Source organism: Asterias amurensis, chromosome 19 (genome assembly GCF_032118995.1).
Source record: "Asterias amurensis chromosome 19, ASM3211899v1".
Lineage (NCBI taxonomy): Eukaryota > Metazoa > Echinodermata > Asteroidea > Forcipulatida > Asteriidae > Asterias > Asterias amurensis.
The window spans coordinates 4,366,248-4,372,214 of record NC_092666.1 but is presented as its reverse complement, the minus strand read 5'-3'; positions in this window follow the sequence as shown (position 1 = coordinate 4,372,214).

The following is a 5,967-nucleotide window of genomic DNA, read 5'->3' as shown; positions in this document are numbered from 1 at the left end:
CGCACATGTGATTTGAAAAAAACTCGCAAAATATCCCGCCCTCAAGAGTGCGGTTTAGTGAGGTGTAGACTAGCCACACGGGTCCTGTCCAAAGATTATTGAGTGCCGAACGAAGACGCAAAATTAGTAATCGTTGGAAATTGAAGTAATATTTCCATCAAGCAAGTTCGATTCATTGAGAGCACGCCCTCTTTTAAAACAACCTCCTCCAACCTTTCTTTCTTGTTTTCCCATAATCAATTTTCTTCCTCCATGATTTGACAGAATGACAGACAGAATCATTTGAGGCTCCGGGGCTATTTGTATTGCTGTACCTCAAAATTGCCAATTTCGTAGTGCTTCTCAATGGGGATTTTTCTTTCTTCTTAACTCGATTTAAAAAAGGGAAACCTTAAACAAAGAAATCAGGAAAACTTTTGAGGATTGAATTCCATATACTCACAGAAAAAAAGAAATTGCCTCTGGGGGACAGATATACCTAATCAGGGCCAATCTCTGGCGAAACTCGAACCCGAAAAGTGTTATGTCAGTTGTTCAGGCTACTGCATTTCATGGGCCTTTTCGAAACTTCGGCTCTTTCCAGTGTGGCAGTGCATCCCCCCCCCCCCCCGGAGATTCGTCCCACCATGTGGCAAACTGTGAGAAATTGAAGGAAAGACGACCGGCGTCCTCAGAACCGACGCATGGCGGAGTGAGCAGATGACGTTTCAAACGTCATTGTGCAGAATGATACGTCTTAACGAAAACTCCCTATTAAAGCCAGTGGACACTATTGGTAATTGTCAAAGACTAGCCTTCACAGTTGGTGTATCTCAACATATGCAATAACAAACCTGTGAAAATTTGAGCTCAATCGGTCATCAACTTGCGAGATAATAATGAAAGAAAAAATACCCTTGTCACACGAAGTTGTGTGCGTTTAGATGGTTGATTTCGAGACCTCAAGTTCTAAATCTAAGGTCTCGAAATCAAATTTGTGGAAAATTACTTCTTTCTCAAAAACTATGGCACTTCAGAGGGAGCCGTTTCTCACAATGTTTTATACCATCAACCTCTACCCATTACTCGTCACCGAGAAAGGTTTTATGCTAATAATTATTTTGAGTAATTACCAATAGTGTCCATCACTGCCTTTAAGGGAAGGTACACGTTTGGTACATTGTCAAAGACCAGAAGTTGCGAGAAAATGATGAGAGAAAAAACACCGTTGTTGGACGAATTTGTGTGCCTTCAGATAGGAATAAAAGACTTCTGGCTAGAAGTCTTTTATTATTTTAGTGAGAAATTACCTCTTTCTCAAAATCTATGCTACTCCAGAGGGAGCCGTTTCTCACAATGTTTCAAACTACCAACAGCTCTCCAATGCTCGTCACCAAGTCAGTTTTTAAGTTAGTATTTGTTTTCAGTAACTACCAAACCTGTACCTTCCAAGCCACTCTATAATAGACCTTATCGCAAATACCAACGCGCAAGCGCAGACTGTTGAATGAGGTGCATTGTGGGATATATATGGATCAAATTTGGATACCAGCAAGACCACAATGCACCTAATTCCAAGCTTTACGCGCGCGCCCCGGTATTTGCGAAAAGGTCTATGTAGAGGGCGCACTTCAGTATCACAGACCACATCATCCGTTGCGTACGTTTATTACTGACTGCTGGGGATTCCCTTGTCCGGGGTTTAGGGGATTCCCCTTCTCTCTGTGACATCATGATCCGCTTCCTGTTCTGAATAAACCGTTGGATTTGCAAATAGGGCGGAGGTTTCAACAGAAATGGACCTGTACAACGAAATCAGTAATCTATCGGCAACAACGATTACTGAAGAAAGGGTCGTTTGCCCTGAAGGTTCGTTTTGGAGCCAGTCTGGTGATTAAGGGGCGTTACCGGATCTGTTAATCGGGGGGGGGTCAATATACTACTGCAATACTTTGTAAAAGAAAAAGAATCGGTTGTTGCAAACAACCAACCAAAAATGTAAATGCAAAAAATAGTTAATGGCCTCACGTTTCAACACTATAGCAAAGTCTTTCTCGAAGGCTAATACATTATTAGTTTGGGTGTTTTTATCATGTTTTCTTTCATGTCAATATTGTTATTTTTTAATGTATTAGTTTTAAAATCATTGTAATTGAACTTTTGGCTACATTACTGCAGTAATGGCGTGGATGTAAATGGTTTGGAGTTAAGTTCAATTTCAACATTGGGGGAAAATAATCATTAACAGAATGGAAGGAAACAATCTTTGGCACATTGAAACTTGTCGAATTCGCCCGGTGCTTGCCAACTCGCTTCCTGGATAGTCTGAGTCCAAGACGCTCCCATTGTTAAACACACTCCCCGAAAGAGGGCGCGCCATCTACCACGTAATAAACAACAACAATTTGCGTCTTGAACTAAGACTAACATCAGCATGGTTAATGACTTTTGAATGAATGCAATTTGATTATCACATTGGACTTCGAACATTGTCTGTTGGTTTAGTAAGCTGGACAAAATACCAAAGGTAACACAAACACTGAACATGATTTGCAGTATGTATAGTCCACCAAACCCATAATAGTAATATGATAACAGTGTGAAGAGCTATAATTATAGAAACCGAGGTGCAAGGCCGTTCGTCCAATTCGGTGAACTCAGCGTGGCGCTTGCAGGCTCGCTGGAAAGTCCCCGTCACCCAATTTGCCGTTGCCCATCCAAGGCCAAATTTCAAAAGAGCTTGGCCCAATTGCATAAAGCGTGTAAAAGCACAAACTTGCTTAGCACAGGCATGAGGCATTTATTGCTTAACGGAAACGGGTTACCAGTTTACATTTGTTGTGACTGTTGAAAATACAGTTTAGAAATTGCCTCTGTAAAATTAACTGAGTAAAACGGTGTTAAAGGAACACGTTGCCTTGGATCGGTCGAGTTGGTCTTTGAAAATCGTTCTGTAACCATTTGTTGTAAAATGTATATGGTTAGAAAGATATTGTAAAAGTAGAATACAATGATCTACATAAATATGCCTCGAAATTGCGTGGTTTTCTTTTTACTCTATCGACTAACACGGTCGGCCATTTATGAGAGTCAAAATTTTGACTCCCATAAATGGCCGACCATGATAGTTCGCGACGTAAAAGGAAAACCGTGCAATTTCGAGTGATACTTGTGTGGATCATTATATTCTACTTTTAAAACATCTTTCTAACCATATGCATTTCATAACAAACGGTTTTAAACGCTTTTAATAGACCAACTCGTCCGATCCAAGGCAACGTGTTCCTTTAATAAATAATTTGTGGTTGTAACACGAGTAATACAATTGTAAAACTATAGATTTTCAAAGCGTGCATTTGAATAAAAAATATATAAAACTGGACTATTATTATATAATTAAAAAAAAACAGTAGCACAACAACAGAAGTTGTGGTTTTGGTTTTCAGACTAAAAATAACCGCTCTTTATATGACCTCTAAGAAATAGCCATGAAAGAATTTCCTAACCCACACAAAGGTGTAATACCGAAAATATTTCCAGTGTTGTTTAGTGAAGCGCATGGCCTCAAATAAAAACCAATTGTTGCCTACTCATGCTTGCACATTGCACTGTACGGTATACCATTCCAGTAAATCAGAACCTTGATAAACAGAAAACCCGGGTGATTTCGTGTAACACGCCCCCGGTGGCAATTCTTTTTTCTGTACTTTAGTCTTGCCAAGTTAAAAAAAGAAAAATCCTGGTTTTCCTTATAAGGGTTTAATGGGTTTAGAAGAGGAAGAAAAATCCCCATTAAAAAGCACTACGACAGTGCATTTTCGCTGTGCATACAAAAAATGCAATATTTTATTTTGTAGAATCGTATTGTTTTGGGTGGGGTTTTGGGTTTTTTTTTTTACCTGGCGATATTACTGAGCACAGAAAGCAGCTTTGCAAAACATTGCTTACCAGAACAAGGTTACCACCCAAAAACACCACTCTTATCTGTAAAAATTGTCTTAATTTGGCCTCTGGCAGCAAAGATCAAAATGAGAACACTGACATCGGTTCCCGTGTCCCTTTACTGTTTAGCCACTGCTTATGAAGTATAGATTCATTTTAAGACACTGGACACTATTGGTATTAGTGTCAAAGACCAGTTTTCTCACTTGGTGTATCTCAACATATGCATAAAACAAACTTGTGAAAATTTGAGTTCAATCGGTCGTCGACCAAGAAAGGTTTTAGGCTAATAATTATTTTGAATAACTACCAATAGTGTCCACTGCCTTTAATAATTTATTTCACAACACAATAATCGGGTTTTAAACAAAGAAACATTGTTGCTGGAGCGGGATTTGAACAAACGACCTCCGGATTAACGTACCGGTGCTGTAACAACTGGGCTATCCAGCCGTGTGTTGGCAATTATCCTTTTTTCTGGGTGCCACTCAGAAAATGCACACTACCGCTAACTGCTGTGAAGCCAGGAATCACACCCAAGTTTACGATACAACCTGAGAAGCAGCAGTCAAAGCGGATGAACGACCTTTTTAACTCAAAACATAACTTCAAAACATAGTTAACATTGGAGTCATAGCAAAGCTGGTTGTTACAAAATGTCAAGGGAACGTCTGCAGTCGAAGCTATCAGAAATCAGTCAGACACTATCCAAACACAACTTGCTTAAAGGCACTGGTCCTTTTTAGTATTTACTTAAATTTTAGTATATTTACTAAAATTGAATTGTTAGCATAAAAACTGACAAGCAATGGAGAGCTGTTGATACTATATCGTGAGAAACGTCCGTCTCTGAAAACGTAGTTATTTTTAAGGAATGGGTAATTCACATTCAAATGTTAAAGGCCTTCGGGTCATGCCTTTTTAGGCATCTTAAAGCACACAAAATTGTGTTTTTTCTTTACGTATTATTTTGCAACTTCGATGACCAACTGAACCCAAATTTGCACAGTTTTTTCATTTTATGCATGTTGGCATGCTGGAACACAAAAAGTGAGAATATTTGTCTTTGACAATTATCAAAGGTGTCCAGGGACTTTTAATTGTAATTCATGTTCAAATAATATTATGGCTATAGTAATATTATTGCAGGAAGTGTGATTGACTATCAAATTAACAAAGCGCTCAATGCCACGGCCGACCGGAAGACCGAATTACATTAACTCAAGAAATGTAGACAACATTAATAAAACGAACACCTGTTCAATAACTTACTGAAAATGACATTTCTCCGTGCACTGCACATTTGATTCCATTCACACATAATTATTTCCATACTGTCAAAAACAGTCATTATACGATGTGGTAGCAAACAGAGTAGTGTAAGGTTTATACAGTCAAAGAAATGGAACACTATGGGTGCCGATTTGAAGCGCTGAGGCTTGTAGTATTCAGCCTGTGGACAGTAGAGACTAAATAAACGAACAAACAGAGACATGGTTTTCAATGCATTTGTTATTTATTAAGGCACGCACCGAGACAACCGTTGTAAAAACCATTAAAAAAATAACGTGGGCCTACAACATCAAGATGTAAACAATCTACACATACCTGAGTAGTATAGTTTACTCCAGCAAAAAAGAAAAAGAAAGAGTTATACTTTTATGGTTTTTATCACTGGAAAATGCACCAAATGGGCGTTACGACACTCGAACTTTACCGTAAAAACACAGCCCCAGTATTCCGCGCATTGACTGCCCTATACGGGGAATTTCCAGGTTAGGCGACATGATCAGAGCCCTTGCCCCAGACAAGTTTGTTTTATTGATAACGCGTCAGGGTGCCACGTTTACATTGCACGGAATCGCCCAGTAAGTACGGGGTATTAGGTTTCTGTGTAGGCCTTCAATCTATTGTTTGCTCTCAATCTATTGTTAGTTTCTCCCTACCGCCCTCACCTGGGCTACCTGGAACCCAAAACCTGGATTATTTCTAGGTGCTCGTGATAAGGTGGCACTAGCTCGCATCATTTCGGTTTGAGATGCTACC